Source organism: Pinus tabuliformis, chromosome 9 (genome assembly GCF_031772625.1).
Source record: "Pinus tabuliformis cultivar Carrire ecotype Pingquan chromosome 9, CPIR1, whole genome shotgun sequence".
Taxonomy (NCBI): Eukaryota; Viridiplantae; Streptophyta; class Pinopsida; order Pinales; family Pinaceae; genus Pinus; species Pinus tabuliformis.
In genome coordinates, this window is record NC_142307.1 from 655,670,231 (window position 1) to 655,681,337 (window position 11,107).

An 11,107-nucleotide genomic window follows, 5' to 3' on the forward strand; every position below is an offset into this window, starting at 1 on the left:
CATCATCATTGTGAGTTGAGGAATAACAAATTTGCAGAACAGAATTATTGGAGGTCTCAATTATGGAAATTCTTATGAAGCACATCATGTCAAGGGGAGATATGTTATTTATTACAAGCATTTCTAGGCAGATAAGGTATCTTAAAGGAAGACAAAAGCAGGCTTATCATTAGGGGGGGCACAAGAAAATTATAGGTCCATAGGAAGTAGGCAGATTTTCAGGGGGAGTCACCATTTTCCATTGATGTCAAATGGGCAGAGTAACAAGGAGAAGAAGATCAAGGCATGAATTCAAGGGGAGTTTTATTCGCAGGAAGAGTATGTGTGATTCCACCAATGAAAAAGGGGGATATTATTGAATGGTGTTGTCATTGATGTCAACCTTAAAGTTTGACTTTGACTAGACATCTATCGTTGATGTCAAATTGTTAATGAACGCTCTCATATTTGTCTGAATTACATCAAGTTGGAAGCTCCACTGAAGGATGGTTGAAAACCCTAGCTCTAGGGTTTGAATGTCCAGGTCAATGGACCCAAACGTGTTTAAGGTTTTTATGGTTTTGAAGAAGCAGATCATATAGTTTTCTCTAGAAATCCTCGCCACAAATTCTCCTCATCGAGCCCATTCTGGTGGTATGTGACATGCCCTGAGAGGCCTCCCAGCATGAGAGATATTATCATTTTAATTTTAAAACCCCAGTGAATGGTTCAAAACCCCACAGGGAGCTAATGTGGCTTCTTATGATTTGGCAAGATAATCAAGTCAAATAGGACAAACAATAAATTAAATATTTTGGGCATCAAAAGTGAATCAAATCATATTAAAATCAAACTAAGGGTATCATGGGTTTTAGTTCCAAAGAGACAAAATATCAAATTTTAAATTTATTTTTACTTCCAACATAAGTCGATCTCTTTCAAAATAATACATCCTTTCTCTCCTTCAAGGTCCACTTCACATAGATCAAGGGCATATTTTTTTGTATAAATATAGGCCATGTTTTTGCCTCTTAAGACTTCGATGATCTAAGAAAAGAAGGCAATCTATAAAAGGGGTTTTCTCCTCAAATCATAAGGTTCCCTACTTATGCCAATGTTCCATAAAGTGGCTCAAAAATTAAATTTAAAATTTACATACTCTCCTTCAAACCATCCAACGGTTATCCTCGAGAACCCCTTCCCAAACCTATAAAAAGATACGTACCTCATCACCTAAGTATAGATAAATGATGAACATCTTTTGAGATCCATTTCTCTGAAATAAACTCTTCAACCCTTGTGCAAAACAAATTGCATTAGAAAATAGGGTTAAGGAAAACAAGGTTTATTATCCTTTGAACTCGGAAATTACAATTCGACCTATGTTGAGACAGCAAAGAAATCATAGGAGAATAGAAGGATTAGTGGCAGGGTTTTCGTTGTATTTTATTTTTTTGTTTCAATTTTGGTTTGTGATTCATTGGGGTAAGTGTTTGTTGTGGGATAGTTTTTGGCCCTTATTGGGGCTCCAATATAGAACATTTAAACCAATGAAAATTTGTAAGGCCAATGAATGTCCATTAGGCCTTGTTCCTTCTGTGGCTTATTGAAACAAGACTTGTGAAAAGGTTTAGTGCATAAGACGTCAATCCTGAGGTTATTTTTTTGTTGTATAGGCAACCCTAAATTCTTCAAAACAGACTCATGTGTGTGTGTGTGTGTGTGTGTGTGTGTGTGTGTGTGTGTGTGTGTGTGTGTGTGTGTGTGTGTGTGTGTGTGTGTGTGTGTGTGTGTGTGTGTGTGTGTGTGCGCGCGCGCACGCGCACACATGTGTGTGTGTGTGTGTGCGCACACATGTGTGTGTGTGTGCACGCGCACACATGTGTGTGCGTGTGCCTATGGCCTAATACTACTAGGAAGAATCAATCATTTGGACTTGTTTTGAATGAGGGTCACTCATTCACATAGATAAGTTGGTGAATTGAATTAAGGGACTATCACAGTTTCAATCCATCTACAAACAAGGACATAATATTGGTGTCATCATAATTACAACAGAATTGTATAGCTAAGTTGAAAAACTTCAAGGATCAAATGCACAAAGTCAATGATTGATTTCTAATTTTTTTATGTTGTTTTTGGCACCTTTAATGAGTCAACCTACTAGACTGTGGATTACCAAGTTCATGCATGAGTAATATGGTAATGTTCAACACTTTGGTATGAAAAATGCATAGAATCGTTTGGTGTTTTGAAACAAAGAAACAATGATATTTGATAATGATCTCCTATATAGTGAATTTTTCATTGACGGTAACATACATTTATGGACATAACCTTTGTGATAATCTTAACAAGTCTTGTGGAGACATGATTGTTCTAATACTCTATACAGTAACCCTTGGTGAGGCATGATAATATACTTGATGATCTGTGATCAGTAACTCTCCTATGAAAGCTACAAGTCTTAATGATATACATGACATAGCAATGCTATAATTGATGAAACTAATGACAGCATCTTAGAATTCGGGAGAAAATCAGTGGTCCTATTATCTCTATAATTGTATTGTGAAACAAGTCAAACAATAGATAAAACATAGTGAACCCTTGTTACAAGGATATACTCATACATAGGACCTTGACAATAATGAATCTGCAGTAACTTTGTGATACTATTGCAAGTTGTCTTGAAGCTAACATTTGTATGTAAAGCATTGACAGTACTCTTGTAGAATAAATAATTTAATCTTGATCACAACAAGTTCATTGATACAACAATAACTTACAATGACCTCATACTATGATAATAAGACAATGACTTCTAGCAATACCTAGTAAGTGCCCTTGACAGTGACACTTATTATGCCTTGACTTCACAAGCATTAATGACAGTACCTTGAATACATGACAGTGATTAGGGTTTTGGAAGTTGATGCTTTGTAATGGTATGTCAACAGTGTTATGACAGTGATCTACCTGAGAGTCCAGTTGGTATTTGACATTGTATTTTGGTACTTGATGGTGTTCCTTGTACATGACAGTTTCTTTGTGATGATAGCAAATACCTGGGGACATTGTGTGGATGTTGACTTAATAACATAATAGTACTTGACTAACATAGCATGGTGATACTTGGCAGAGATGGATTTTGGTATAGCAGCAGCAGCGACAATATGAGTGTAGTTAGTGTTGTGCAATAGTCAATTTACGTGGCAACTAGTGTTTGATGTGTAGATTGTGAAGTGGTTTGATTTGGTTCTCTGATTGAGCTGAGGTAGGATTGTGTTTGAGGTATGATTGTGCAGTGGTCATATTGGGAATACTTGAGTAGTGAGGTTATCGGGACTTGACAGTGATATACATACTGAGTAGAGTAGCAGAACTTTCATAACAGTTTATGTATATTAATTTTGAGCACAGGGGGATGAAGTCTCAAAATTTCAAAATGTGGTTTGTCGATTGGTCAGGGTGGTAGGGTGGTGCAAGGAAGGTGATTAGATTCACCTTCAGGTTGGAGCCTTAGAACACTTTAGGCTAGAGGGGTGGTGTTAGGGTAGGTTGGAGTCTTCACAAGGCGTTGGATAATTTAGCCAGTAGCATTTGATACAAAAGGTGTTGGAACATCCATCAAGTTGGAGCTTAAGATCTAGGGCATTGGAGCATCCTCATAGTTGCAGTTGGTACACAAGGTGTTGGAGCATCCTACAAGTTGGAGCCTATAAATCAGGTGGTTGGAGCCTCCTTCACTTGGAGCTAAAAACTTGATGTAATTATTTTTTAAAGACAAATATTAAGAATTGTTCGGTAGTTTTTTACCCGAAGGGGGTTTTCAACCTAAAAATATGTGTCTATTGTCTTTATTACTACACATTGTTGAAGGGTGTTGTTTATTGTTTATGTTGATGAAATTTTAAATATAATTAATGCTCTGAAAAAATAAAAAATAAATAAATAAAAATTAAATTAAATTAATAAATAATAAGAATAAGAATAAGAATAAAATATAAATAAAATAAATATAAATAAAATGTAAATAAAAAATAAAAAATATAAATATAAATATAAATAAATAAATAAATTAAATATAAATATAAATAAAAATATATATAAATATAAATATAAATAAAATAAAATAAAGAAATAAAAAATAAAATAAAATAAAAAATACTAATTGTTAAGAAATATTGATTCACCACCCCCCTCTCAATATTTCCATCAAATTTAAATGGGATGATGATGCACAATAAGATTTCATCGCTATCAAACAAGATATTGCTTCTACACCTATCTTAGCTAAACCAGATGTTGCCTAAGACTTTATTATCTTCACTAATGCAATTGAGGAATCCATTTTTGGCATCCTTATGCAAAAATATGATCAAGGAAAAGTATATATGATCGCTTTCATGAATCAGATCTTATCAAACGAGGACTTTAAATACTCTTTGATTGAAAAGCGATCGAAAAATTCAGACACTACATTCTTGGCAAGCACACAGAGTTAAGAATCTCCTTATCTACCGTGAGGTTTTTATTGTCTCAAACTCTCCATTCAAGTAAACTTTCACATTTGCTCGCTAAGATCCAAGAACACAATTTGACAATTACCACTTCAAAAACCATAAAGGGATGTTACTTGGCATTACATTTAGCTCGTCATCGTGAGCCAAGTAATCCAAGTGATTATGATGAATCATTGTCTGCCCTACTTTTGATTAATGAACAAGTAATAGATGTTGTAGACCACCTGTGGTATGAAGATCTGATCTTTTATCTTCAAAATCAAAAGTTTCATGAATACTTGGACAAATTCCAATGCAAAAAATTGTGTTTAGAGTCTTACAAGTATTTAATTGTAAACATTATTATTTACCATATATCCTATGATGGCTTATTGTTACATTGTGTTGATAACAAATCTATAGCTAAGCTTCTATCATTCTCTCTCATGGTTCTGCATTTGGATTTTTGCACATTCGTGGACATTTTGTAGCAAAGTCTACAAGATACAAAATCTTAAGGTTTGGTTTTTACTGACCTACAATTTGTACAGATTGTTATAAGTACGTATAGGGCTGCAAAGAATGCCAACAAGCATCCGGAAGAGAAAATTTCCATGTTATGCCTCTCTACCCAGTTATCCATGAATTTCCATTTACCAAATGGGGTTTAGATTTTATTGGACCAATTAACCCACCTTCATCAGTTGGTCATATTTTTGTACTTATTGTCGTCTGATTATTTTACTAGGTGGGCAAAAGTTGTTCCTTTAAATAATTCTCATGATGAGCAGGTCATTGAATTCTTAGAAAATAATATTTTCTCATGCTTTGGATTTCCTTTGGAAGTAATTTTATATAATGGCCCTACTTTTATATCTGTGCATTTCACTCAATTTTATAAACAGTCTAATATCAAACACTTCACTTCCTCTACTTTCTACCTGCAAGGTAATGGATTAGCTGAGTCCACTAATAAAAACTTGATCAGTATCTTGAAAAAGGTCATTAATGACAAACCTCGTACTTGGAATACCCTGTCAAAATTTGCATTATGGGCAGATCATACCACTATAAAATCTAGCATTAGCGTTTTCCCCTTCCATCTTGCATATGGTCAATATGCCATATTACCTGTTGAATTGGAACTCTTGTCGCTTCATCTTACTATACAGGTTGAGGAACTTACTTCAAATAATGTTCCACGGAGGGTTTTAGTGTTGTTGGCTCTTGAAGAATGATGAAATCACTCTTTGAAAAACCTCCAATGCATAATGAAAACAGTGAAGAAATATTTTGATAAAAATTTAAAGAAAGTCAGCTTCATTGTTGATCAGAAAGGCCTTCTTTGGGACTCATCCCATGCTGAAAAAGGTAAACACCATAAGTTCCAAAAGTTGTGGATCAATCCTATTAAAATTCTTGTTGTTGTCAGACCAAATACTTACTTGCTCAAAGATTAAAATGTTTGTGTTTTGCCATACCACTAATGGCTCACACTTGAAGCCATTCATAGATGCAGAGTTGGATAAGTAATTATCTCAATAGAAAATTTTGTACATACATTTTTATTTTTATTTATTGTCATACAGTTCTCACATTTTCTTTTTTATTTCCTTTTAAGTTCTTTTATATACCATTTACATTTTCTAATGTTTGTGCCTTTTTCTTTGATTGCGATATGATCTATCACCATCGTTTTACTAATGTTTTCTTCAATACAGTGGCAAGAAATTATTAGCAGTGAATCTTTCTACAAGCATTTTATCTTAAGGTTGTTGTTTATCTAGAATCTATAAGTTGATATCATAACCTTCTACAGCACTGACCTCTTACAAGAAGTAATAAATTTGTCATCCTTATCTTAACATGGATCAACTTGGTTCTAATCAAACCTTATTATTATCTGCATAACCCACCTCAAGATGTTTAGTTTTATCATGCCTATTGCTTCCCATGCTTCCTGCCCCCATGACAACTTGCATGGTACTCTTCCACAATTGAAGTTATGTTTGCTCACTAGAGATGTTGTGTTCTAACTTGCTTGCAGCAAGTCTCCCTATGGAGTCACCAGTGTTGACACTTGTCAATATTCTTTAATTTTGCAATCCAATGCAATCACCCTTAACTAATTCTCCCCTAATAATAGTAAAAAAAAATTCTATTAAAATTGACCTAATAAGTTGGACCCCTCCTTAAAGAGAATCATTTGCTAAAAGTTCAAAATCAATACACGTCTTGGTTGATCTAAATAAAAATTTATTGTTGAGGATATGCTACATAAATCACAAAAATGTTTTATATGTCATCCAAGAGTTGGAAGTCTCTTTTTATGCACAATCATTTGAGCCTTAAGAAATATATATATATATATATATATGATACAAAGGTAGTGGTGCTTTAAAATCTAAATATGGAGGGTTATATATATATAGTCAAATGTTTCTATGAGCTAACCAAAGCCTTTGGTTTTTTTACATGACGCATGATATGTATGTGTAAAGAGACCGTAGGCCAAAGCCTTTGGTTTTTTACATGATATGTATGTATAAAGAGACCGTAGGCCAAAGCCTTAGGTTTTTTTACATGATATGTATGTGTAAAGAGACAGTAGGCCAGCGTTGTTGGTAACCTTGGCACACAAGTCATATTTTTTAATCTTATATGAAATGATTTTCAAGTGGTTGCGACATCACCTAACCTAGTGTATATATGTTTATATATATATATATGGTTGCGACATCACCTAACCTAGTGTATATATGTTTATATATATATATATGTTGCGACATCACCTAACCTAGTGTATATATGTTTATATATATATATGGTTGCGACATCACCTAACCTAGTGTATATATGTTTATATATATATATATATATATCTATCTATATATATATATATATATATATATATATATATATATATATATATATATATATATATATATATATATATTATATATATCGTTCATATGCGGCTTGACCAAGGAATAGGCATGAAATAGTTAGATGAATGTCGTAAGATTTGGCACATTGTTTAACGTGCCCATATTTATCATTTACATTGATAATGTGATTTGAGATTGATATTAATCAATGCCTTGAAGATGATTTGGAAATTTACGTGGGCTTCTTTCAAAAAAATTATTGGCCTAATTGAAATCTGAGCGTGTCGTCCCACGATGACTATTCCTCCATGTCAGATGCACAAACTATAGCATGAAAAGCCTATTTAATATGTGCTCTCTCCTTGGCGGTGTTGTGCCATAACCATTCTCGCATACCACTGAGTCACCCTTCCCTTGAATCAAAACCTACCCCGTTGGCACATTCGTATTGGCTCATATCCCATTTATAGGGTGACTTGGCATGCAATGTTTTACGCTAAGTTTTGGGCTCGTTATATGATATGCCACCTTCCACTCCAAGCCTTATTGCAGCATTTACTCACTACCATTACCACCACATCGACCCTTACACTCCATTTATTCCTTTCTCGAGCCTTCAAAGGGTTACCATCTTTCATACCTGTGAATTCAATCACTCTGTAAAGAAATCTTGACAAAAATGTCACGTTCAGGACCAAGGAAACGAAGCATAAAGCATAGTCTTTGGCACAACAACTGAGATTTCTCTCTTAAGCACAGTTGGTTACCAGGTACTTTTTAAATGGTTTTCTTGCATCGACAAATTGAACATTGTCTTAGTAGTTTCCCTGCATTATTCCTTTCCCCAAATTCTTGTTTTAAATTGGCTATGGTGTGGTCGTTTTCAGTCTAAAATACCTTTGTTTCCATTCTCACTCCGTATTAAAAAGGACCTCTCATGTTTCATATAAGCAACGAAGTTTAGTTAACTATTCGGGATCTCTAAGTGTAACTATAAAAGTCATTTTCTTTTAATTTTCCAGTTAGAAAGCCTTGCGCATTATGGTGCAATGCCCTTTGAGGAAACCCTCGGGCATATAATATCAGGCAGTAATTTGTTTAATTCTCACTTTCTGTGACTTATTGTGGTGGGAAATTGTTTTCCTTACCTTTGTTTCCAATACTAAAATGTATGAACTCCACGAATCTTGTAAAACTGTGTCTCGTTTTCAGTTGGTCTGAGTGGTGTGGTTTATAAAATATGTTTGTTTTCTATAATCTTCAGATTGTTAGCAACTCTAGGCGCTGATTAAGTTGTTTGTTGTTATTCAAAGAGGGTTAGTTGTATGAATCCAAGTTATTAAAACCATAATCTTATAACTAACTAATTTGGTCTCTTCCATTCGTGGGAGCCTTTGAGGCAATGTGACATTGGGAAAAAACAACGACGATGTCGTGCATTCGGTTTTTTTGTCTCACTTCTTCGTTATCAAAGGAAATTAGATCAAAAATATCATTCTGAATTTTCATAAATCTATAAAGTTATTATAATGTTTCTGTCTATGTTAAATGTGTTGAAGAATGTAACTAGTGTCGGTCTTCATAATTGTATTTGAGTCATGATGTAATAAATTTTTCAAAAAAAAAAAATTATTATTAAAGAAATTGACTTATTAAAGCATGGGTTTCATACTTGGATCGGTTAATTTTTAGGTCAAAGCCTCCATTGAAGGTTTCTAGGGTTTTATCTAGTATCCATGTCCATGTCATAATGTAAAAGAACCTTCTTGGGATCTATTTGTCAAGAAAGAAATTTATTTTAATGTAAATTAGGTCTCATAGGCCTCCTCCACCAAGTCGGCCTCAAACTGGACAAGACCTAATTGAGGGGTAGAAACTACTATATAAAGTAAACAACTCGACCTCATTTGGTACACTCACTCATCAAGTTTGATCTGCAACTTTTGAGGCTAGAAAAGTATGAAATTCAAGGTGAGAAGAGGAAGGGGCTAGTGAAGGAGAAGGAGGTCTCTATCAAGCACAAGAAGTCAAAATTCTCTCTCTCTCTACCTCTCACATGTGTGAAGTTTTTGATCTTTTGGAGAGGCCGAAACTGCAGTACTAAAGCTTGGCCGAAATTCTGAGTTGTTTGGGACTAAAATTTTGGGTTCCTGTTGGGTCATAGTTGCTGGAAAAGATGAGGCTATTGAAGGTTGTTGAATTATATTGAAAGGCTGACTTGGTGGAGGATGAAGGTCTATTGGTCTAAGGTTTTATTCTATCTCATTTTGAAACTTCTAAAAGAATATTTTTTGACTTGGTTTTCCCCTATAAAGGGGTTTTAGCCTTGGTTGAGTGCCTACTTTTGGTGTTCCTGATCATCATGTTTTTACTTTGATGATTGCTTGATTAAAAGATCAAATAAGAACATAATAATATCACAAGTAATTATCAACATCATAAAATATTTCTACCTTTCGGATTTTCTAACATTGTATCAAAGCTAAGGTGAAGAAGAAGGAAAAAGGCAAATTGAATATCTATTGAAAGGAAAGATTTAAGAAAACGAGTTTCAAGAAAATGATCACAAAGGGTATAAGATATCAATATGTCAAACTCAATGAAGGGAGAAAACAAATTAGAATGAGCCTCCAACTTCAGGGCATGGAAAAAGAGGATAGATCTCATCCTCGAAAAGAACAAATTTTTGGAAACCGAAATATTGGCTATGAACCTAATAGTGGATGGGGTAAAGTACAACCTAATACCATACATATCTAACATAGATTCCGCTAAAGAAATGTATGAGGCTTTCTCCAAATTATTCATCATCAAGAACATTGGTCAAATAGAAAGCCTCAAGAATGAATTAAGAACTATTAAAATGACAAAAGATAATATTTTATCATCCTACTTTATAAGGATATATAGAATCATATATGAACTCCAAGAAATAAATGAAGTTGTACCAGAAAAAGAGCTCGTAATTACTGTTCTTATAAGACTACCAAAATCTTAGACTCCTTTTGCATCAGGAATTAACAGTTGGATGGATACACCAAAATTTGAATAAATGTGGATGCATGCAGTCAAGAAGAAGCTGAATATCATTAGTAAACAACAAGAAGGAAGATGAAGAATAAAATACATATAATGCCTATTCTTCTCATCACAAGAAAAATGGAACCTTCAAGAAGTTCAAAGGACCAGAAAAAAAGTTGACCTATGTGAAATTTAATGTTATAATGGATCATTATAAGAATCAACGTTTTGGGAATCCAAGGAATAAGAAGAGAGATAAGGAACAAACAAATATTACCAATGAAGCTCCACCGAAGAAGAATAAGGCTGAAGAATCGGAAGTCAATGACTTATACTACTAAGTCCTCTATTACATATCCTTCTTAGCCTCGTATTGTTTTCCTTTATGTTTTGATTTCTAGAATTTGTTGGTTTAACGTGTCTTGTTAGAACATTTTTGAATTATTTTGATAAGTTATAGGTATCCGTCGAGATTGGATTAAGAGGGAGATCTCACCTTTTTACAAAAGATAAGTATCTTGTTCCTTGTCTCCTCTTTTATGTTTGGTTCCCTTCTCATATCAAGATTTGTTTGTATTGTATGCTAAAAGCCTTTTTATTTATATTTTCCTTGGTTAGGAAAGCTTTCTAAATGATCAAAGGTTATGGAGGAGACTTAAAATAATAAACTTGAAGAATGGAAGAAGTTTTGTTGCAAATGAATCCCTTCAAGAA